Source organism: Pogoniulus pusillus, chromosome 25, assembly GCF_015220805.1.
Source record: "Pogoniulus pusillus isolate bPogPus1 chromosome 25, bPogPus1.pri, whole genome shotgun sequence".
Taxonomy (NCBI): Eukaryota; Metazoa; Chordata; class Aves; order Piciformes; family Lybiidae; genus Pogoniulus; species Pogoniulus pusillus.
This window is the reverse complement of record NC_087288.1, coordinates 7,310,428-7,335,774: the sequence shown is the minus strand read 5'-3', so window position 1 is coordinate 7,335,774 and position 25,347 is coordinate 7,310,428. Positions and strand designations below refer to the sequence as shown.

The following is a 25,347-nucleotide window of genomic DNA, read 5'->3' as shown; positions in this document are numbered from 1 at the left end:
GCAACCTGATCTAAGTGTGAGGTGTGTTTATCCAGGGCAGTGGGGTTGGAACTGGATGATCCCAGAGGTCCCTTCCAGCCCTGACAATTCTATGATTCTATACATTAAAACCTCCCAAACTAGAACATCTCTGCTAAAACTGAGATAGCTTGGAGAAGAGAAAACTGAGAGGGGATTTGATCAATGCCTATAAATACCTGAGGGGTGGGTGTCAGGTGAAGGTTCCAGGATCTTTTCAGTGGTGTCCAGTGGCAGGACAAGGAGCAACAGATACAAAGTACATAGGAGTTTCCACCTCAACACAAGAAGAAATTTCTTTATGGTGAGGGCACTGGAGCCCTGGAGCAGGCTGCCTAGAGGGGTTGTGGAGTCACCTCTGAAGTCTTTCAAAACCTGGCTGGATGCATTCCTGTGTGGACTGCCCTGGGTGATCCTGCTTTGGTTACAGGGGTTGAACTTGATCTCTAGAGGTCCCTTCAAACCCTGAACATTCTGTGATTCATTCCTGCATCATTTACAGATGGTGAAGGACTTTTTTTTTCCCCCCTTTCCCAAACACCCTTTATGAAATCACTTTTTGGGTGTATTTTCTTTCACAAAAACACTGGAAAAATTCTCTGTGAGATGTCAGCATAGCTTGAAGACCTTCACATTTCAAAACAGTGCTTGTGCAAGTGTTCACTAAAAGTACAGAAATCAGCATGGAGTTACTGATGGAGTTTCAGAAGAGGGCACTCAACCATAGCCAAGTGACTTTTTTAATTAAGTATTGAACAGAGGGTAGATTACAAGAAGATGGCAGAGCAGATAGAGGACAGCATTGAAGCTGCAAAGAGAAACTTGGAAAGCAGAAGTTAAAAGCCATAGCAAATGCAACACTTTTTTCCCAGTACAACAAATTAAGAGATCAGGGAAGAAGAAAATCAGAACATTATGGGCCAGAATGATAAACTGAATCACTTAGAGTAGCAAAATGCCTGAACTATTACATGATTGCACTCTCAACACACAGAAGGGAATGATAAAACACAGTCTTTGACCTAGCAGCATATCTGTGGCTACACAAGGCTACAAATAGCAAGGTAGGAAAAACTCACAATTAACCACATGCCAGAAACCCAGCACATGCTGCCTGTCCTCTGATCGGAGGCAGCAATAAAGTTCCTGTATTTGGTACGTTCTTGCCCTTATTAAGCTCCATTTATGTTAGCCTGTGATGTAAGGAGACACATACATTGTGCTATGTCAGGTCATGTCAAGTCCCATCAAGTCATGTGATGTAACACAGCCTGATGGAGCCTGACATGGTACATATTAATGCCAGTGGGAAAAGCCTAAATGCCAAGCCATTCTCAATAGACAGACTCCACGTGCTGGTGCGCAGGGAGACTCAGATGAGGCTTTGTCCTGCAGCTCTGCAAAAATACTGATCATGGAAAACTGTGGAGTTTGAGGGAGACAAGACAATAATAATAATTAATAAAACACATTCTGCAAAACCAGCCTCCTATTAGCACTCACATCCAGAGCTATGAAGCATGATGTAGCAACCTTATGAACTAAGAAAACTTCATTATCTGGAATAAGTGCATTTCCAAACCATCCCTTGCAGCCCTGCAACGGGCAATGGAAGTAGCCAATCAGCTGTATTTCACCTAATGATGAAGTTTCTCTTCTTCGTCATCCTTGTTGCTGCTTCATTAGCACCTAGTGTTTGTTTAGGCACATCCTAGTGACAAACTGCCCTATGTTTGGGTATGACCTCTCAACTTTGTCCCCGCTTGTGCAGCCCATCCAAAAATCCAGCTTGAGGAACCAAACTGATCCAGTCTCTCTCTGCATTTACATTTCTGAGAGGACCTGCTTACAACATCAGGTTAGGATGGAAGGAAGAGCACCAGAAGTGAAAAATGTATGCCAGAGGATGAAGGTAGACCAACGCCATAGTAACCCAAGGAGCACCTGAGTCCATCAGCCCTGTTGGCATATGTACAGGCAATTCCAGCAACACCAACTCTTCTATCACATAAAAAAACTACAACACATGCAACTAACTTGTCAAGTCTTGGAAAAGACTTCTCACATTCCTCTTTTGACTGCTTTGATAAAGGGCTCAGCTGTGTCGCATCACTTTCAATCATGTCCTCAGTGTCATAGGGAAACACACAGCTATAGAAGGACAAGTAGGAAATGGTCCATCAAGCCCACCACAGAACCACAGTATGGTAGGGGTTGGAAGGGATGTCTGGTGATAGAGACACTTGGTCCAACAGCCCTGCTAGAGCAGGTTGTTACCACTTATGCAAAATTAACAATCGATATTAATTTTGCTGTCCAAGCAAAAATTGTTAATGACTATGAAAACTGTTTGTTAACATTACATCTCACCAGAAAACTTACTTACAAGGTTCAAAGTGCATGGTTTGGAAGGGTGGAATAAGTCTTCCGTAATTCAAAAGAAAGTTGTCATGGTTTCTACAAGCCCAGAGAAGGCACACCCCGGGTGGAGTTTGCCTGCACAACGTGTGTACACATCAGAATTGTCTGTCATTTAGGTGTTTATGGTAAGCAGTGCAGTGAAGAAACAAAGAGATCAAAGCTCAAACTGATTGCTTGTTGGATTGGAGTATGCATCACCTGGAGAATCACAGACAGATGGAAAGCCTTGGCAGGTACAAGATTCCAGTCCTTTCAAGGCCTGCTGGCATCTTTCCAGAAGAAAAGGACTGAGAAACACCTAAGATTACACAGAGCCTTCTTTCTCATCTATATCAAAAGCTGCCCTACAGGTCTTCAGCACATGGATATTGTTTTCACAAAGCATTCAAAGGGAATATTAACACTTTGGTTCTCAACTTTGCCATGAACAGAATTCAACTCTTTCAACAATCTTTTAAATTTTAAATAGTGTGGCTAAGGAAAATGTAACCTAGGGTAAGCACCTGCTCCTCTACAGCAAATTGCTCACTGCTTAAGCAAACACCTTTGCCAGCCAGTTTTCAAGAGCTGGTAGGGAAGGGTTGAAGGTGAATTTTGGCATCAACAATGATTTATTCACACAAACCAGCTTAAATGCAAGCAATACATTCCTGTCATCCAGATAGCTGACAAAATGTCAGTTGCCTTTATCAATTGTTTCAGTACCTCCTGTCAGCTGCCATCAATCTTTGAAACAAACACTATAAATAAAACTGCATAGGGAAATGGGCTGCCACACAGACCATGGGTTAAGCACATGTCACCTATTAAACAATTAAGAGTCAGTGGTTGTTTTGACCAGAAGCCTACATTCCAAACAAATCCAGAGCTTCAACCAGAGAAGAACTAAGTCACATGGTGATAAACAAGCACAGATCTTGTTATTTTTTAATACCCTCAAGTAGGTGAACATCTCTTGGCCACCACATTCTCACCAACTGGTAGGTTGGTCACAGCAGTGTGCTCCTGAAACCTGCCCTGTGCCTACACACTACAGCAAAACTTCAGTCTTGTCTCAGGCAGAACAAAGATGGAGTGATGAACATGAAATACAAACACAAAAAGCACTGCAGCCAAAAGGGACAGGTCAGTTCAGCTTGGTCTGAAAGATCACAAAGATAAGGTGAGAAAACTCACCAGGACTGAAAGACCACAAAGATATGGTGGGAAAACTCACCAGCCTTCAGACACTACTCAGACAGCGACCTCATCCCACTTGCAGACCCCCAAAGCACACTCACCAACTCCTCAGAGCTCCAATTGAGATGTCCTACAGCTCCCAGAACCTTTCAACACACTGAGTAGACCTGCTCCAAGACCTTGCTTGTATAATCACACACAGGGCAAGGGCCAGGGCCAAGGCTGGGAGACCACCCTTTAAAGGCAAAGCAGCCACTTACCCGGCCAGCTTCACTTGAACAGGCAAGGGAGATCAGTGCTCCAAGTACGGCAGAAGGTGAAGGTGGGAATTATTTGTGGGCCAAAAGAAATTTACAAGTTTCTTGCTTTTAAAACATGGAAATGTGATGTGAAAATAGAAGTGAAGCCTCTGCTCTCAAGAACATGAGCAAGAAGAAGAGTTAACGGTACGATTCCTGCATTTGATAACCAGGCACTCACATACATCAGCAGCCATCAGGTACTCCTTTGCTAATTCTTTTTAGACAATCTTGCCACAGATTAAAAAAAAGATCACCTGCCACAGCTGACATCTTTCCACTCTCATGTAGTCAGCATGAGCAGACCCCCAAAAAGTTACTGGTGGGATAGCATCTCCTTTCCAGAACAAGGTGGAGGGCTAGATTGCAAATCCATCTGCAGAAATCACTCTCAGTGTACCTTGCCACCCTATTCCTCATCTCAAGCACCACACACGTTTTGTTTCCACCTTGCAAGAAAATATCTATTTATTGGCTGAGGGGCCATTTGTCTTCTTAAATCCTTGCAGATGTCATTGCACAGTCCCCAGCCTAAATAATAAAACTATCCTGCAGAGTATGACGAGGATGTATTGGGATTGATGTTGCAGCGCAGAAACCTTAGGATAAAACGGTCTTAATTCCCAACTTAATATTATAAAGATTACCAAACCATACTGGTTTTAGGGCCTTCCTCCCACTCTTTGTCTTTTCAGGCTGTGGCTGTAACACTTTGGGAGCTGTTTAAATGCCAGTGACCCCAGATTTCAAAGTGGTGCTGCACAAGCGTCCAGCTGCAGCTGGAGGCTGCAAACAGTGAAAGGAGCAGTACTTTCCTAGGCGTTGATTAGCTCTCAGATGTTAGGAAGGACGAACAATACTCAGTGCTCAGATCTTAAACACAATAGAGTTAAGTACATTATGGCCTCTGAGTGACTCAGAAGAGAAGTCCACTAAACACTCTTCAAGGTGACTGTGCCCATGAGCAGGAGAGGGAAAGTTTGACGGCTGGTCACCAAAAGAGGCTTTTATTTCTTGTGAATGCAGGTGAATTCAAGACTAGAAGCGAGTGTGATAGAATTCAAGGTGCCCATTCAAGCTGGTCTGGAAGTACTTTCCAGGGTCCAGACCTGCATATTCTTGCACAAAATCATGGAATTAACCAGGTTGGAAAAGACTTTTGAGACCATCAAGTCCAACCTACTACCTAACACCACTATGCTGGGTAGGAAAGTGAATACCAAATGCAGGAGATGACTGTGTCCCAGCGTGTCCCTAAACAGGGATAGCAGGACTGCACTTGTGCACTGTGGAGGAGATTTGCCTTTTGGTTTGCTCACAACTCAAGAACTAAATTTCTTGTGAGTCATAGACTCATAGATTCATAAAATGGTATGGTTTGGTTTGGAAGGGTCCTTGAAAATCATTTAGTTCCAACCTCTTTGCCATGGGCAGGGACACCTCTCACTAGATCAGGTTGCTCAAAGCTTCATCCAACCTGCCCTTGAACACCTGCAGGGAGGGGGCAACTACAAACTCCCTGGGCAACCTGTGCCAGTGTCTCACCACCCTCACTCAAAAAATTTATTCCTAATATCTCATCTAAATCTGCCCTTCTCAAGCTTCAATCCATTTCTTCTCGTCCTATCGCTACAACACCTTACAAAAGTCTCTCCCCAGCTTTCTTCTAGGCCCTTTTTCAAGTACTGGAAGGCTGCTTAAGGTCTCCTGCAGCTCTGCACAAGGATGGGTAAGGGATAATATTGCACAATTATAACAGACACTGATAACAAGAGAACAGTAAGTGTGAAGCTGAAAATACGCAGCACGGCTCCAACATACAACAGTGATTGCATTTGAAGCTAGGAGGATGACCAGTGCAGCACTGGGTTTGGTTCAGAGTTGGAAAGATATGGAAGATAATCCCTGCAAAGCCAGGGAGCCTTCCAGAAGCATAGATTACGCTGCAGATGGCCGAGCTCAAACATGCCCTGGCAAGGATGTAGTCCCTAGAGGGGCTACAATTGGTCTTAGGCATTATACCACCTGGATTCTCTGGACATAACCAATCTGGTCCACTTGGCAGTTTCTACCCTCCATGAAACTCAGCACCTACTCCAAAGACTGAAATATTCAAGCATGAATCCCAGAGCTTTTTGTGGCAAGCCAATTTCCATCCTGCTCTTGGTGGAGCTGATGGGATTAACCCGGGAAAGCTTGGAAAACACATAGCAGCACAGAAACACACTTACTCTTGTGTCCTTCCACTTCTGGAGCATCTGACTTTGATATGCAGAGACATCCATCAGGCAGAACTGGCACCACGTTGCCCTTGCTGGAGCTGCGTTTGGCTTGTTTTCACAGCATCCTTTTGGCAGGAATCCTTTGGCCCATCTAAGTAGAAATTTGGAGAGGGGACACTTAAAACGTGTCTGTTTGCATGAAAAAATCCTTTAAAAATGTTTGTATTTATTGCTTTGAAAAATCAGAATGAAACCCTCAGCCCTATGAAAATGATGGCTAAATTCTTACTAATATCACCAAAGGGCAAAGTTTCCCCCCAGTAAATGTTTTGAGTTTTTAAAGATGTTTCAACTCCAAACTTGCCAAGCGCATTCCCTGCACCTATTGCAACATTACTCCTGTAACAGCAGTGCTTCCTACACTGGATTTGATTGAGACTTCCTTCGGTGTCCTGATAATGAATCATCATTCAGTAACCCAGGATTTGTTCCTAATGGCAAATGAAGTTGTCTGACACAAATTGCATCTTATACTACAATATTTTTATCAGGTGACAGTTTGCTGCTGGAAATGCTAATTGGAAGCACAGCCACTGTCTGGTTTTCTCTCTAGGCAGACTGGCAGGCAACATAAAATTGAGCGGGGGACTGTCTCACCTACCCCTACTTGCTACAAGTCTTCTTTCCTCCTTTCAAAAACCTTCTCCCACCAGCAAGCTCCTTGCCAGCATCCTTCCTAAAGTCCATCCTACTGTCCCAGTGCAACTTGTATCTGTGTTTTGGGAGAACGGAGTGATGAAAAGATTTGGCAGCACTTGTGCCGCAACCTCTCAGGAGTCCTATAAGAAAGGCAATTGGCCATGTTTGGAGCTCCAAGCCAGACAGGAAGTCAGGTTTTCAGCACATCTGGCACTTGCAGCTGCTGGAACAGCAGCAGAGAGAACAGGGGTTTCCAGATATGCACCCCAAAGTCAATCACAACATTTCTCCCCAATAGGTAAGATCACACTTCTGCTTTTTCTAAGGCATCACAGTTCAGATACCATCGAGCTGGGTGTCCAGTCCATCTCTTGTTCAAAGACTGGCTCGTGTCCCACATCAGCATTTCCTTTGTATAAGGATATGAATTGCCACTGAGATTCAGGAAGGGGTGTGCTGAGTAGGTTGAGGGACTTCTCCTGCCCTCTTCTCTGTCCTGGTGAGGCTGCATCTGGATATTGTGTCCAGTTCTGGGCTACTGAGTCCATGAAGGACCTCAGAGAACTGATTGAGAGAGTCCAACACAGAGACACAAAGATGCTGAAGGCAGTGGAATGTCTCCTTGCTGAGGAAAGGCTGACGGAGCTGGGGCTCTTTAGCCTGGAGCAGAGGAGCCTGAGGGGTGGCCTCATTCTTGTCCATAAAGATGAAAAGGGCATTGTCAGGAAGACAGAGTCAGGCTCAGCTCAGGGATGTCCAATGACAGGACAAGGAGGAATGGGTGCAAGCAGAAGTGAGAGTGACAGAGCCCTGGAGCAGGCTGTCCAGAAAGGTTGTGGAGTCACCTTCCCTGGAGAGATTCAAAACCTGCCTGTTCCTGTGTGATCCTACTCTGGCAGGGGGAGGTGGGCTGGGTGGTCCTAAAAAGTCCCTTCCAACTCCTAACGTTTTGTGATTTTTGTGATCCATGAAAGAAAACTGGAGCTTCTGATACCAAGTGTAATTCAAACCACATGCTCAACCTCTATCATGGCTATCAGATAACCTCTGTTTTGCATGGGTTTGGATGTCATATACTTTCCCAATGTATACTGCCATGAAGTTTGATATGCTTTTAACAGAAGGAGATAACCCAATGTTTGGAACTGAAAAATACTTTTTTTTTTGATTGGTGTTTTCATTATTAAAAAGAAAATGGGTAAAGAAAACAATACTTGCAACTTAAATATTTTTTTGTTGATCATACAGTCTCTCTCCCTATGCTGGTAATTGTCTCCATAAAGTTAAGGACTTAATCCAATAGCTAAATGAATCCTTGTATATTTAATAGGTAAGATGTATTCTTCACTTATTAACTGTACTATTAAAAAACACATAAATTGTTAATTCATATTGCATTTAATTGGTCAAGTCAATGCCAGTTACAGTAGAAGAGCATTTTTATTCTAATTTAAAGCTTTATCTCCTACATTAGTTTTCATTAAGATGTTAAATGAAAAGAAATCATTATTGAAGAATAAAAGAGGGAGTCAGCAAAGCGAGCAGGCAGTGTCTGTATTTTTACAGGGAGACTATTCCCACAAACTCAGCTGTTGTAGCAATTATCAGGGGAGGAGGGGAAAAAAAAAGGATCTGGAAAATTCCACACAACACTTAATATATATCTGCTGGATCTAATATCTGATTTAATAGGAAAGACTAAAAAAATAGCATTAACAAGACAAAATCCATTCTCACCTTCCAGACAGAATAATGGGTGCTTAAAGGAAAGGGAAAATAAGTATCTGATATGAAGAAGGTTATAGAATATGACAGCTTTAATCTGTTATTTTATTTCTTCTGGAAACGTTTCATTTACACTTGTAAATAAAAATATTAATGGCTTTGCTCAGAGACTAGGGCCAGAGGAAAGTTAATGTGCAGCAACAGAGAGTCTTGGACTGTGGCAGGAACAGAAACAAGGCAATAACAACTTGAAATCCTTCCAGTCAGACGTGATACTACATTCCAAGATGAAGAAGCCATGTGCACATCATTAAATATGCATAATAGTTAGCTAAATGAAGGCTGGGAATAAGACCTAGAGCTAGACAAGACCCGCAAAGCCGGAGCTCAGGCAGATGTCAATGCACTGATTGTGCTTTGGCAGTATGTCAAGCTCTAGTAAAAATTACATGGAATTAAAGAAAGCTCAGCAGACTGCCCAAGTATAATCACTGCAGTGACACCTGCCCAAATGTGCACATGCCTAAGGACATAATATCCAACCCTGAGCCTCCTCTTCTCCAGGCTTAACAACCCCAGCTCCCTCAGCCTCTCTTCATAGGCCTTGTGTTCCAAGGATGTTAAGGTTATTCCAACTTGCTTTACACATTAAATGGGCAAAGGCATTTAAAGCTGGCAAGGTCTGATCCCCCTTACCTTAGATGCTCACAGAAATGGAATAGTGCTGCTGCTACACTCCTAAATGCATATATTGTAAATACATAACAGTCCTAGGAATATTCCCCTATATTAGCAAGGAAATGCTTTGAAAGGTACTGCTCTTTTTGTTTTCATTTGGAGTCAGTGAGAACAGCTACTCTGAAGTCGTCACGTCTCTAATGACAACTCAAAAACTGATCTCAAATATCTTATGTTAACTATGCATCTGTTTCTGTGCAAAACAGAGCTTGCCTGCATAACTACCTTCGGGGCGGGGAGGGGAGAATTGAATGTAAAATAGAAGAGTCATTAGAGCTGCCTCAGATAGAGAACACTGCTGCAAACTAAGGAAAAAATAAAAGATCCTGAATCCCCCGTGCCAGTTCCAGACAGCAGCATGGGGGGATGCTTGGTTTGGCAGATGGTAATGGCAATAGATCATGTCTGATGGGGAAGGAAAACATAGGGAAGCTGCAGAGCACTTCCAGGGGAAACCAGAGTGACAGGAAAGGGAAGGAGTCAGGTGGGAAATACAGAAAAGCAGGGAAAAAGTTGAGGAAGGAAAAAATGAAAGGTGATGGGAACACAAGATTAGGACAGATACAGAGGTTAAGTGAAATAATAACTATAAAAATATTATTTTAAGATATAAAATATTTTAAAATATAACTAAATATAATATCTAAATACCATATATTTAATGTCTAAATATTATATTCATATAATAGAAATAAAACATAGAAATATAAATATATATATCTATAATATAAATGTAACTTATATACCTATATTTAATAGATTAAATACACATTACATGTTGATATTATATATAGATACTATAGTAATATTAATATATTAATACAATATCTAAATACTATGTTTATATTTAATATTAAATTTAAATATATAAAAATAATACACATTTATATACCTATAAAATATATTTAGATATAGTGTACACATAAATATGAAAAAAAAACTATTTAAAAATACTAAAAATATCTTTAAAATGCACCATTTAAAAAGGATGATATTTATAAAAGAGAAGTTATTACAACATACAATAAGATTTGTTAAAATATAGGAATACAAAAAATATAAATCTAAATATGATGTTAAATATAATTAAAAATACTAGAGCTACAAAGATGCTGAAGGAACATGTCCCTGCTGAGGAAAGGCTGAGGGAGCTGGGGCTCTTTAGCAGAGCAGAGGAGCCTGAGGGGTGACCTCATTTGTGTTGATAAAGATTTGCAGGGCAGTGCTAGGAGGACAGAGACAGGTTCTGCTCAGGGATATCCAATGATAGGACAAGGGGCAGTGGGTGCAAGCTGAAGCAGAGGAGGTTCCACATGAACATAAGGGAAAACTTTTTCCCTGTGAGGGTGACAGAGCCCTGGAGCAGGCTGCCCAGAGAGGTTGTGGAGTCTCCTTCTCTGGAGACTTTCAAAACCCACCTGGATGTGTTCCTATGTGACCTTCCCTGAGTGATCCTGCTCTGGACTGGATAATCTTTCAAGTCCCTTTCCAACACCTAACATTCTGTGATTCTGTGATTCTTCTTTCTAAAAAAGAACTTTTCCAGGCAAATATATTTTACAGTTTGTGACAGTGCAGTATTGGCAAGTTGGACATAAAGATCTTCAAGATGACATTACTGCTTCCATCAAGAATGACACCACAATTTTGCAACGAGTGTCATCTCAACTGTCTCCAAACTCTGTAAACACAAAGGAGTGACCTTTGATGCCATCCCGAAGTGCAACGTTGTGCTGTGGAAGATTTTTGATAGTGTCTGTGTGTCTCTCACTGGGCTCTGGGTCAGTTTTGGTTCAAAGCCTTTCTCAAAGCATAAAGCACTGAAAGTGAGCTTAGACAGACTGCTGGCAGAAGAATGGTCATCTCCTCTCATGGCTGTTGTCATTATGGGCAGATAAAGCAATTTACAGATGGGATGTATCCCAGATCTGTTGCCATTTTTCCCTGCTGAAAAGTCTCACATATCTGATTTGACTCGGAAAATAAAACGTGACATGGGGAGAACTCCTACTCCAGGCTCTGGAAGGGGGTTTGAACTCAATCTTTGAAGATCCCTTCCAACCCCTAACATTCTGGGACTCCAACACTAAAAAATAGGAAAGTTTCAGCAAGCCAATGAAGCCACTTCATTTGGAGTGAAAGTTAGACTGAATCAAAGCTTCGATTTACGTACCATGTGTCTGCAGCTTTTGGCAATATTTAGGATTTGGGATGACCCTCTCCTTTGGTGAAACCATTGCATCAAAGCACTGCTGGCTGCTGCTTTTGTCAGTGAGAGGACATGCCGTATCAGCCTGACAGCCAGGTCGCAGCCTACAAGCAACCCCTGATGATCTTTGCAGCAGACACTGATGTGTCAGGACAGCAAAATTTGCACTACTGCTGCATAAGATGTGTTTGACCAGGCAAAAAAAAGGTTGGTCTTTGAGACAGCCATGACTTGGCAGCTTCAAGGATATCAAAATCAACAAGAAACGGAAATAAAAGCACTTCTGTTTTTCTTCTTTTCTTACCAGATCGTATCAATGGAAAGGAACCTTTGTTTTGGTGTTATTGGGTTCTATGGATTGTTTAAGGACTTTTCTCTTGTGGTTTTTGTATTGTAAAGCACTGAACACAAACACACAATCTCCAAACTCACTGTGGTAATTTAAGGCTTATTGGAAAATTCCAATAAGAGAAATCAGCACTCTCCTGCAAGTGAAGTGCAGAATGTAAATAAATGCTAGCATTTGGTATAAAAGAATAATAATGATAAAGTCTATACCATTTGTTGGTTTGCTAAGAGTGATGAAAAATGGCAATGTATAAACAATCTCTCACTCTTTGTTCACTTTGCCTTCTGCCTTCCACCTCCTCCACTGCTTCTCTGTGTGTGACTGAATGCTAACTTTGGTTGACCAGATAACACCTGAGATCACAGAATGCCAGCAGCTGGAAGGGACCTAGAAAACTAATCCAGTCCAATCCCCCACCAAGCAGGAACACCCAGACCAGATCATACAGGAACACATCCAGGCAGGTTTTGATTATCTCCAGAGAGGGAGACTCCACAACCCCCATGAGCAGCCTGCTGCAGTGTTCTATCACTCTCACAGGGAAAAAAAACCTTCCTCACATTTCCACATATACCTCAGCTTCCACCCATTGCCCCTTCTCTTGTCATCAGGCATCACCCAGCAGAGCCTGGCTCCAGCCTCCTGGCACTCACCCTACCCATCTTTATAAACATTGATAAGGTCACCTCTCACTCTCCTCTTCGGCAAGCAGCACAGCACCAACTCCCCCAGGCTCTCCTCATAAGGAGAGGTTCCATTCCCTTCATCATCTTTGTGGCTCTGTGCTGGACTCTCTCAAGCAACTCTACATCCTTCTTGAACTGAAGGACCCAGAACTGGACACAGTATTCCAGATGAGGCCTTGCCAGGGCAAAGTAAAATGGCAGAAGAACCTCTCTCAGGCTACTAAGAACAGCTCTTCTAATATACCCAAGAATGGCACTGTCCCTCCTGGCCACAAGATTTCATTGTTGGCTCATGATCAACCTCCCATCCACTATGACCCCCAGATACTTTTCCCCTTTAGTGCTTTCCAACAGGTCATTCCCCAAATTATACTGGTCCATGGGGTTGTTCTTGCCCAAGTGCAAGACTCTACATTTGCCCTTGTTAAATTTCATTACATTTCTCCCTGCCCAACCCTTCAGACTGTCTAAGTCTTGTTGATTTTCTCTCTGCGGGGAGAGAAGAAGGTGGCATTGGCCCCTTCTGCATTTTCTTTGTCAGTGAGAGAGGATTGGATTTCTGAATTATTTATAGATTGCCTATAACTTTAAACACATGTAAATATATTCTGTATATATACTTGTCAATTTAGCTTGCTGTAAATTATAGCTTCATCTTACTTCCAAGCCATCTGAGCTGGTCTGGTAAATTTTATATGGGGGGAGGGTGGTGATTCCTCAAACCCACCACACTCATTATGGGTTTTTATCCAAAGATATATAAGAACTCCCACCAATTATGACTTATCCAATTGCTCAAGTATTTATCATGACAATTTCTCCCTAGTCCACACCTGGAATTCTGTGCACAGAAATGGGAAGAGTATTTCCCTTTAAAAGTTTAGCTCTCAATTTATTTACTGTTTCACAGAGGTTAAGTCTTGAACACGACAATCTTGTGACAGAGGCTACATCTGAATATTGTCTAACACTGCCTACAGAGTCAGCAGATGAAAATAAGGCTTGCTATTCACATGTCACCTACCCTACCAGCAGGTTATGACCTATTCAATATCGAAGACAGGGAGGAGTGACTTGTACAGCACAAACGTGGCTGTTTCTATAGTAGATGCATCTAACCTTGCATATCAGAGAGCAGTCACTGAGTAAATTAGCTGAAATAATCAGAACTTGGCTTTTTTGCAAAGCTAACATGCAGTTGATGCTGGTTTTACAGCCACAACCCCACAGAATGAGCAGGGTTATCTGTTGGGAAATTATACTTTTAGTGTACTTATGTAGCATTTCTCATGCCACAGCCTTTTGAATAGTGCATTCCTACAGCACTGCTTTGCTAATTGTCACATGAATGGAGAAACAATGCCAATGGGCCTGAGCTTTTTGAGAAAAATCCCTCAAATTACTTCACAATAAATTCTCATTCTAAAAATGTGTAGACACAGCACTTTAGGATGTGGTTTAGTGGTCATGGTGGTGTTGAGCTAATAGCTGGAGTGGATGATCTCAATTCTATGATTTTATGTTTGTTAGTAAAAGAGCTTTAGCTCACCCCCAACAATCCCATCCTCAACCACAGAATCTCAGAACTTTAGAGATTGGAAGGGATCACCAGAAATCAAGTCCAGGCTCTCTGCCAAGGGAGGATCTTCTAGGGTAGTTCACACAGGAATGCATCCAGGCAGATTTTGAAAGTCTCCAGAGAAGGAGACTCCTCTCTGGGTACCCCGTTCCAGTGCTCTGTCACCTCACTGTAAAGAAGTTTCTCCTCATGTTGAGGTGAAACCTACTATGTTCAAGTTTGTAGCCATTGCTCCTTGTCTTATTGCTGCTGATCAGTGAAAAGAGATTGGCCATATCCACTTGACACCCACCCCTCAGATATCTGTACACATTGATCAAATCTCCTCTCAGTCTTCTCTTCTCCAGACAAAACAGTCCCAGGTTTCTCATTCACTTTTTAGGAGACATGCCCAAGTCCTCCAGTCAACCTTGTGGTTCTCTGTTGGACTCTCTCAAGCAGATCCCTGTTCCTCCTGAACTGGAGAGACCAAAACTGGACACAGTATTCCAAGTGTGACCTGAGTAGAGCAGAGTAGAGGGGAAGAAGAACCTCTCTAGACCTGCTGGCCATGCTTTTCCTGATACACTTCAGGATGCCATTGGCTCTCTTGGCCACAAGGGCACATTGCTGGCCCATGTAGAATTTGCTGTCCACCAGCACTCCATGGTCTTTCTCCACAGAACTGCTTTCCAGCAAGGCAGTCCCCAGCCTGTGCCTGTTGTTATTCCTCCTCAGGTGCAGGACTCTGCACTTGTCCTTATTGAACTTCATGAGGTTTGGCTTCACCCAGCTCTCAGCCTGTCCAGATCTCATTGGATGACAGCACAGCATGATGGGCTATATAAGACCTAACTGAAAAGGATGCCTAATCTGTATAAATTAAACAGGGGTAGGGATGATGAAGTGCCTCAATCCTTGATTCTGCTCTGCATCTTCCCTGCTGCAAAGTGCTTCAGAGCACTCCAGCTCTCAGAACAGTTCACTTCCTGTGCTGGTATTAAAAGTTAAATTATGGAGGGTGCAGATGACAACACATAAGAAAACAAATCCTATCACTGGATGCCCATCCAGTCTTTGTCTGGCAAAATGAATTTCAAGTACAGAGCTCTGAAAAGGTGCTATCTAAAATATGCCAGTAGGCATTTTACTGCTTGAAACTGAATGGAATCTCTCTCTCTTTTTTTTTTTCTCATTTATATTAAGCTTTTCAAGGATTTATTCTCTCAATTACCAATCAAAAGAACTCATAAAGGTAAAGGTAGTGGACCGTGACGGATTAGAGCTGTCTGCCAAGAAAGATGCACAGCTGGCAGGCCCTATCCATTAAACAACCCCATCTGACACCACAGCCCTGGCCCAAATGATGGCTGACAAATGATGTTTTTTGATGTGAACTATTTTGATTATTTACCTTTGAAAAGAACAAGAGATGTTAACTACCCCATGTACAACTCCTCCCCAGAAAAACCCCATGCAGTCGAGATCACAGTTAAGACTAAACCACATCCCAGAGTGACATGTCTAAGCATTTTTTTAACACCTCCAGGGACAGTGACTTCCTGGGCAGCCTGTTCCAAACATAACCACTCCTGCAGGAAAGAAATGTTTCCTAATCTTCAACCTAAACCTGCCTTGACACAATTTCAGGCCATTTCCTCTTGTTCTAACACCTGATACTGGGAAGAAGAGACTGATTCCCACCTCATTACATCTTCCATTCAGGAAATCCTTGTTTCTTCCTTAGATGTGCCAGGCATAGAGCTGTAATGAATGTGATGCCAACCTCATTTCATACATCCTTCAGACAAGCGGCAAAACAAAATTTCCTTGGAGGTTTTAGTCATAATCTAACAGGGAGGGTGGGTCTCACCAATGTAGCAGAGGACAGAGACGAAGGAGACTCGGTTGTTGCTTCATTTCCCTATCCCTAGAATCACAGAATGGTTTGGATTGGAAGAGACTTCCAAAGGTCATCTAGTCCAACTCCCTTGGAGCCAGCAGCAACATCCTTCATTAGATCAGGTTGCCCAAAGCCCTGTTGAGCCTGACCTTGAGTATCTGCAAGGATAAGACCTCAACTACCTCCCTGGGCAACCTGTGCCAGTGTTCCAGCACCCTCATAGTGCAGAACTTGTACCCAACATCCGATCTAATCTTCTCTCATTTCAAACTATTGCTCCTTGTCCTATCACTGCAGGTCTTTGGAAACAGTCTCTCTGTAGCCTTCTTGTAGACCTCTTCAGGTACTACAAGGAGGACTCTATTTGCTCAGCTCATAAAGTCATCAGTTCACCCCTATCTGCATAGTATCCACATCAGCTTTACATACATAGAACAGTCACCTTTTTCTGTCTACCACTACCTGCAGGGAGGCTGTAGCCAGGTGGGGTTGATCTCTTCTCCCAGGCAACCAGCAACAGAAGAAGGAGACACAGTCTCAAGTTGTGCCAGAGGAGGTCTAGGCTGGATGTTACAAGGAAGTTGTTGCCAGAGAGAGTGATTGGCATTGGAATGGGCTGCCCAAGGAGGTGGCAGAGTTCCCATCCCTGGAAGTGTTCAAAAAAAGGCTGGATAAGGCACTTAGTGCCATGGTCTAGTTGATTGGACAGGGCTGGATGCTAGGTTGGACTGGATAATCTTGAAGGTCTCTTCCAACCTGGCTGATTCTCTGATTAGGAGATAACAGATATCTGTAAAACCACTTTTTTTTAATCATGAAGTCCATTCACAGAAATGTTTCTCACAATATCTTTCCAGTCTAATGATGGGCATTGTTATGTTGAAAGGATCCATTCCATATTTATGTCCCTTTTCCCCCCAAAAAGATCTTTTTAAGAGCTGTTTTGTCAAATTTTGTTAGAGAAAAGGAGTGCTTTAATAACTATTTCATCACATTAAGGAAGATACTAAAAGTAATGTAATTAAGATAATGGAGGCTTATTTCTTTTCCTGAAAAGAAATAGAAAGAAACTAGCACAATTTCTCAGTATTTTTATACATATATATTTTTGGCCAGCATTTTCCCCTTCTTTTATTATTTGGAACACTGTTACTGACGATATGGCAGGCAACATATTGCTGGATTAACAAGGTCACTCAGTCACAAAATCCCATTAGTGGTGAAAATGACAAAGCTGAGAGTAGCGAGCTGTGTAGTGACAAATAAGGTAAGTTCTCACCTTGTGGATAGAAAGTCTGAGGTTCAAATTCACGCAGCGCAGCAGCAGAATAAAATGCGTCTGGCAACTCACATCCACTCTGCGCGACTCAGAGAGAGACATCCTCAACTTTCTTAGCCAGACAAGGAAAATCCGAGGAGCTCAGTGGCTTCTTGGAGCTACACCTATGAAAAAAAACCCAAACAACTCTATGTTACTATCAATACTACAGAATATTGAGCAAAACAACCTTCTTTCAATGCCTGCATTGTGATACCAGTGCGGTCACAGAATTCATGGAAGGGAGCACTGAAAGCAAGAGATCCATAATTCAGTTACAGCAGACACTACACAGAAGCTCTGCTGTCCAAATGGATGGAATCACCCAGAATCTCAGAATGACAGAATGGTTGAGAGGCATCCATCACAGAACTTAAGAGGCTGGAAGGGACCTCCAGAGATCGAGTCCAGCATCCCTACCAAGGCAGGATCCCCTAGGGTAATTCACACATGGAATGCATCCAGGCAGCTTCTGAAAGTCTCCAGAGGAGGAGACTGCACTACCTCTCTGGGCAGCCTGTTCCAGTGCTCTGTCACTCTCACTGTAAAGAAGTTTTTCCTCATGTTGAGATGAAACCTTCTGTGTTTCGATCCGTAGCCATTGCTTCTTGTCTTATGGCTATTGACCAGCAAAAAGAGATCATTTAGTCCAAGTCTCCTTGCCAATGGCCAAGCTCCAGGCCAGTGACATCCTGGGCTGCAACAAAAGCAGCACTGCTAGCAGATCAAGAGAGGTGATTCTGCCTCTCTGCTCGGGTGAGACCTCATCTCCAGAACTGTGTCCAGTTCTGCGGCCCTCAACACAAGGAGGACATGGCTCTTGTGCATAGCAACATGGCTCTAGCTTTGACATGCCAGCATCCTCCTGCACTGGCTCATCTGCTTGCCTCAGGGAAGAGGGGTGGAAGCCCCCCAAGCTCTGCTGCTGACCAGTGTGTCACCCAATGTAACATGGATTCAGCAGCTTCACCTAGCTTCACGTTTGTAATCAAATGGCACACAACAAACAGCAGGCACTGAGAAGAGCAGACAAACAGGTAGCAACTCACCAGGAAAACACACACCAGATTAAACTCCTGCACCCAGCCTTCTTCTTCAAAATTTACAAGTTCCACCAACTGAAGAACTCATCAAAGAACCAAAACATCTGAGGAGTTTCTTGATGAGAGCCAGACAAAAAAGTCAGGCTCTGTTCCCTCAGTTCCTGGCATATCTCTGGTCTCCAGACATTGTCAGAGAGTGTCTCAGCAGCAGACACGCACCTATGTTTTCAGAAGGTTTTCCTCTTTTAGTCTTTGCTGAAAACCTTTGCATTTCCTGTTTAAAGCTGTATGGTTAGGTTATTTGATTCAAAAAGGCGTTGCTGAGGAATCTGTTTGAATTGCAGGGGTCACTCAGCTAAGCACTAGTATTGACTAGTGTAAAAGAAAATGAAAATCAACTCAAGATTGCTGCAAAATGTGGCCCCTAGCTTGGCACTTGGTGCCATGGTCTAGCCTTGAGCTCTGTGGTAAAGGGTTGGACTTGATGATCTGTGAGGTCTCTTCCAACCCTGATGATACTGTGATACTGTGAAAGCACTTGGAAAGCCTCCACCCCTCCAGCTGAAGTCTGCTGCAGAGACATAGCCCAGCAAAACCAGAGCCAACTCCTAGCAGCCCAAACCCACCTACCCTTTGGAGTCTTCTCCTGTAAGGTCCAAGACTTACAGAGACTTTAAATCCCTACACAGTTTTTCACTCCAAGTTCTCACTAATTTTTGCTTTTAAAGCAGCCCTGAAGAAAGGGACTTGGGGGCTGTGGTAGTCTGAGGGATCCTGGGTCCCTCGTAACAGAACCGCAGGGACAGAAGCCCATCCCAGGGCATGCAACTGCTCATCCCAGGATATATTGCTGCTCTGCTCCATCTTCTGGTATCACAGGCACTGCCTGCCTGACCTCTGCCCCCTTCTCTTGCCTGCCTTTCCTCCCTTCGCTCCCGCGAGCAGCGAGTGCTCTGTCCCCTGGCTCCTGAGGGGAGAGGGCAGGCGGGAAGCGGAGCCACCGAGGCCTTGCAGGCCCCGCTGGGGAGGGCGGCTTTGGCCTACCCTCCGGCCGAGCGAGGGTGGAAGGGGTGGAGGACTCGAGGGGGCCAGTTCAGGCCCAGTGGGTTTTGTACTTAGCCTACCTGATTGCCTTTTGTGTAGATGCTCTTGTAAACAGAATTTCTCTTTCACCTTCCAACCAGTGTGCAATATCCTCCTCCTTACTGCTGGGAAGGGATAAGAGTCACTCCTGCCCTCCAGTAATGGGTGTGCTCATGGGCCCAAACTGGGAAGGGGGTGCTGGTGGATGAGAAGCTCAACCTGAGTCACCAATGTGCACCTGCAGCCCAGAAAGCCAACCAGACCCTGGGGGGCATCAAGAGAATCACCTCCCTTGGCTGGCAGGTCAAGGGAGGTGATTTTCCCTCTCAGCTCTGCTCTGGTGAGACCCCACGCGGAGCATGGCAATCAGTTCTGGAGCCTGTTACAAGAGAGATATGGATGTGCTGGGGTGTGTCCAGAGCAGGGCCACAAGGATGGTCAGAAGGCTGAAATCCCTCTCCTATGGAGACAGACTGAGAGAACTGGGGCTGTTCACTCTGGAGAGGAGAAGGCTCTGAGGAGACCTTACTGTGGCCTTCCAGTATCTGAAGGGGGATACAAGAAAGCTGGGGAGGGACTTTGTAGGGTGTCAGGTAGTGATAGGACTGAGGAGGAATGCAGCAAAACTAGAAGGGGGTAGATTCAGATTGGATATTAGGAAGAAGTTGCTTGCTATGAGAGTGGTGAAACACTCAAAGAAGTTGCCCAGGGAGGTGGTGGAAGCCCCATCCCTGGAGCATTTTAAGGCCAAGCTGGATATGGCTTTGAACAACCTAATCTAGTGTGAGGTGTCCTTGCCCATGGCAGGGAGCTTGGAACTAGATGATCCTTGAGGTCCCTTCCAGCCCTGACAATTCCATTATTTTAAGTAATTAAGCCCACTATGATTCCATGAGCTCTTTGTTTAGCACAGAAAGAAATCACATGCCATAGACATTGAGAAATGCACTCAGAAACCTTTCTGCTCCCTTTAGATGCGGTCAGAACTTACAGTGTTCAGCATCTGGTTTTTCTTTCATCAATTATATTGATGACATGCTCTACCCAGAAGCAGTCCACTGAAAACTGGAGAGCTCCCTGCTTGCCAGAACCACTAGCCACAAGCTGCTGAGGGGTAGCCGTGGAGAGAAAGGTGTGCTGAATGGTGGTGTAGGTGCAGGCTACATTGGGTCACTGTCTCGGTTCGAGTTTAAATTTCCCAGAGACTCAAATATAGTTAATAGAACCAATAAAAAATCCTCCTTGTGTTTCCATAGAACTTCCTATGCCTCAGCTTCCACCCATTACCCCTTGCCCTGTCATTGGGCATCACCAAGCAGAGCCTGATCCATCCTCTTGGCACTCATCCTTTACATCTTTATAAATACAAATGAGGTCACCACTCAGTCTCCTCTTCTCCAAGCTAAAGAGCCCCAGCTCTCTCAGCCTCTCCTCAGCAGGGAGATGTTCTACTGCCTTCAGCATCTTTATGGCTCTCTGCTGGACTCTCTCAGGCAGTTCCCTGAGGTTCTTCTTGAACTGAGGAGCACAGAACTGGACACAATAGTACAGATGCAGCCTCATCAGGGCAGAGTAGAGGTGGGGGGAGAGAACCTCTCTGATCCTACTACCCACAGCTCTTCTAATAAACCCCAGAATGGCATTGGCCCTCCTGGCCACAAGAGCACACTGCTGACACATGGTCAAGAACCTCGAAGGTCTCTTCCAACCATAGTGACTCTGTCATTTGAGAATTTGCATGCTTCCACCACTTCTACTTACAGGAGTAGCCAGAGGAAATGTCGTGTCTGAGAAAGGCTGTAAGCAGGATATAAAACCTCTGGCTCCCCTAAACCTCATCACCCCAGCTGCTCTTGCCTAGCATGGCTGCTGTTTATCCAGGCTGCATGTGGTTGCAGGTACTTCGCCAAATTTAATGAACCACAGAAAATTCCATTCCCTTCATTAAGGCTCTGCTGAAGCTTTGAAGCACCATTATCCATCCCACATGCAGGCTCTGTAGGCACTGCTGGCCTTTCACTGAGAGAGGAAACATTTCCATCTCAAAGATATTTGCTGCTGATGAACTGTCCTGAAGACTTCAGATATTTTAAAGCTCTCATTTCAGGGAAATTGACACAGAAATATTAACAGCCTTGTAAATTAATCAGGCGTTGTGCATCATCCCTAATGAAAGCTGTTCAGAGACTCGTACTGAGCACCTATGCAACCCAAGGAGAGGCTGATTCACATTAGGCACTTTCTTAATGCTTAGAAAAATGGGATCATGAACATTCCAGGCACTGCCCTTTAGGCTCTTCAATTATTTACACTGAAAAATAGTTCAGGTTTAAAGTAAAGATTTAATGCAATAGAGATTGAGGCTTTTAAAGAACAAGAATGAAGTTCTAATTCTGGTTACAGCAGCATGAGTTTTGCCCTTTGCAATTCCTTTGCAGAGGAAAATTAAAGACAATCTCCCTCAAAACCCCTCATAACTTTTTGCCCCAGAGCTATGTACAGAATCATACAAACACAGACTTATTTTGATTGCAAGAGACCTCTAAGATCATTGAGTCCAACTATGACCATTAAATCATGCCCCTAAGTGCCATGTCCATATGTTTCTTGAACACCCTCAGGGATGGTGACTCTAACACCTTCCTGGGCAGATCACTCTGCCTGATCACTCTTTCAGTAAATCAATTTTTCCTTATCTCTAACCTAAACCTTCTCTGGCACAATTTCAGGCCATTTCCTCTCATTCTGTGGCTCGATACTATAGAGAAGAGACCAACTCCCATCTCACTCCAACCTTCTTTCAAGCAGTTGTAGAAGGCAATGAGGTCTCCCCTCAGCCTCTTCTTCTCCAGACTTCATAACCCTTGTTCCCTCATACTGTTCTCCATGCCCTTAACCATCTTTTTTGCCCTTCATTAGAGACACTCCAGCACCTAAAAGTGCTTTTTCTAGTGAGGGATAGATAAATAATTCATATGGACTACATCATGATACAATTGGGCAACCCACTCCTGAACAGTGGAGTGGGAGGAGAGCTGCTCTGATGGGAAGAATCCCAAACACATGGAATTCTTCACATTGTACACTCTCTGAGGTAAAGGGCAATTTTGGAGGTATGCTCTATATGGTCCCTGGTGTTTTACATGTACCTGTCTCTACTCTGCTCTCATGACACCCCACCTCAAGTACTGCATCCAGTTCTGGTGCTCTCAGCATAAGAGGGAAATGGAGCTGCTGGAGAAGGTCCAGAGTAGGGCTATGAAGATGATCAGAGGTCTGGAAAACCTTGTCTATTTGGGCAGGCTGAAAGAGTTGAGACTGTTCAGCCTGGAGAAGAGAAAACTCCAGGGAAATCTTAGATCAGCCTTTCCAGTACCTGAAAAAGGGCCTACGAGAAAGCTGGGAAGGGCTTTTGTTTCCAAGAGCTTGTAGTGATAGCATGAGAGGGAATGGACTGACGCTTAAGGAGGGCAGATTTAGACTGGAGATCAGGATGAAATTCTTAATAGTGAGTACAGTGAGACACTGGAACAGGTTGCCCTGCAGGTGTTCAAAGCCAGGTTGGATGAGTGGCCTGGTGTCCTGTCCATGGCAGGAGGGTTGGAACTAAATCACCCTTTCCAACCCAAACCTTTCTATGAATCCATGAGTCTCTTATTGCAGCTAAGGAGTGATTTTCATTGAGTTCTGGGTGACACCAGAATCACACAATAAACTCAATACTAGCTCCACATGGAGACTCAGGACCATCAAGTGCCTGGAAAAACATCCACTCCCAGGACACAAGAGTGAGGGGGTTTGCTCAGGGCAGCAGTTTCCTATTTACTCAGATACGAAATGCTGGAGGGAAAGGAGATTTGGGACTCCAATGGCAGCTAAAGCAGCTCATCATCTTGTGAAAACGTAACCTCCTGATTTGATCTGACTGCTCAGAGCAGAGGTTCTGGCTTCCTGCTGCTTCCCTTTTGGCTCAGGATGCATCGGTGATGCACAACAGAATAAATGTACTGGTAATGGGACTTTGGTGAGTCACTCACGAGGCAGATTTCCACCTTCCTAAGCAAAAGCTATAGAAGGGGCAGGTATATTTAGGTAAAAAAACATCCCACCTAATTGACACAAAGTGTAATAATTCTTTCCTGTGTTACAATTTCAGGCTGCTAACATTTCTGGCTTAACTTGTTAAGACATAAAGTTGAAGATAAAGCAGCTTTTGAAAGAAATGTCCAATTAGCTTCCTTTCCTGATCTTTATTTGTCCTGAAATTAGACTTTATTGCAATTGTATTTACAAAACCCGTGTTGTAGGATCTCTTCCCTCCACAGTCTGTCACTGCTAATGAGCAAAGGACACACGGAATGTTGCTACGTTTCTTTCCTCCCTCTCTTATCATTTCTCAAGGTTAACCTGTGATTTCTTTCAAGAGCTTTGCTCACAGAAAAGTAAGGATTTTGTGAAAGGCAGAGACAAAAAAATATTAATTGCATTTTCCCACTTTACCGACAGTTCCAATAGCAGCAGGTGTTATTGCAAAGGAGAAAAAAAAGCCTCCCACCATCAACTGCAAGAACACATCAGTCCTGAAATCAGTTCAACCTTTGCTGTTCCTCCCGCCTTCCTTTCCCAGTAAAGTTGTGGGAGAATGCAGAGGGATCCTCTCCAATCAAGAAGAGAAAAGTCAAAGAAAATTACAACCACCAGGCAAATTAAGTGGAGCAGTAAATGTAATTCCTATAGGAGTGGAATCTTTCAGATCCTGGAAGGGAGGTGAGAGCAATAATAGGAGACTAGAAGGGAAATAACATTCTCCTCTTTTTCTACACAAGAGCTGAACCTTCCTCCAAAATGTCTGATCTCAAGACAAAGGTTGCACTATTAGATGTTGAAGTCATGCTTTTGAAATAATGGATAAGAGAAAACCATATAGTATTTGCCATCTAGAATAGAATATTGATTTTAGTTCACCCCCCCCCCCCACCAGCCTGTCACATGAAGTCTGAGTTAAAACAGACCGTGTGGCAACACCAGGTCACCGTCATTCTCTTTAGTTCCTCTCCTTGTCAAAAGCCATGATACCAAAGCTGCCCTTTCCTTCCCTTTAATTCTATCAATGCACTCTCCGTCTCCAGGCTTCCCTAATTCCCCATACAAAGACGAAGAATAACTCAGAGACTCAGATATGTCTATAATCATGAGAACTCAAACAGGTCTCTTTGCACAACTCGAGCCCTACACCCAGCCCTGCGCTTACCCGGGCGATAGAGGGCTGTGACACAAAGGAAAGCCAGGCTCTGCAGCATAAACCATGACAAGAGCAAAAAATAATGTGTTAGCTTCCAGCCACTTTTTTCACACAATAGAATAATTCTGAGGATAATCTGGACTCTCACCAGTGCCTGCAGAAATAAGCAAAATACCTCTAAATATCAAAGGCTGCATTGCTGGGGCACATGCCCAGAAAAACCTCAGGCTAGGAATGAGATGAGTAACGCAGCTTTAACTCCTTTAGGAACTTCCCACAGACACTACTGAAATTTACCAGACCAGTTCAGAAGGGTTGGAAGTAAGATGAAGCCATATTTAAAGCAAAGCTAAACTTACAAGCACATGTGTACAATATATTTATAGGTATTTACAATTACATAAAATTAGAAATAATACAGAATCCATCATAGAATCAAGAGAGGCTGAGGGAACTGGGGGTGTGCAGCCTAGAGAAGAGGAGGCTCAGGGGTCACCTCATTGCTGTCTACAATTACCTGAAGGGAGGCTGTAGACAGGTGGGGGTCAATCTCTTCTCCCAGGCAACCAGCAACACAAGGGGACACAGTCCCAGGTTGCACCAGAGGAAGTTTAGGCTGGATGTTAGGAGGAAGTTGTTGGCAAAGAGAGTGATT

The 25,347-nt window shown here is 43.7% G+C and overlaps 1 protein-coding gene across 4 annotated transcripts in view; it reads right to left on the bottom strand.

Annotated features, from left to right (window-relative positions):
* The window catches only part of FSHR (follicle stimulating hormone receptor), a 326,011-nt gene that overhangs the window by 176,212 nt on the left and 124,452 nt on the right, over positions 1–25,347 (bottom strand). For 3 of the 4 annotated variants that reach the window (XM_064164314.1, XM_064164315.1, XM_064164316.1), the window contains 2 exons: positions 17,286–17,449; positions 6,149–6,290 (listed from right to left, as the gene is read on the bottom strand). The gene's annotated coding sequence lies outside the window, so the exon portion shown is untranslated. Of the gene's footprint in view, positions 1–3,719; positions 3,817–6,148; positions 6,291–17,285; positions 17,450–25,347 lie in introns of those variants that run through there. The other variant, XM_064164313.1, reaches the window with a different exon arrangement.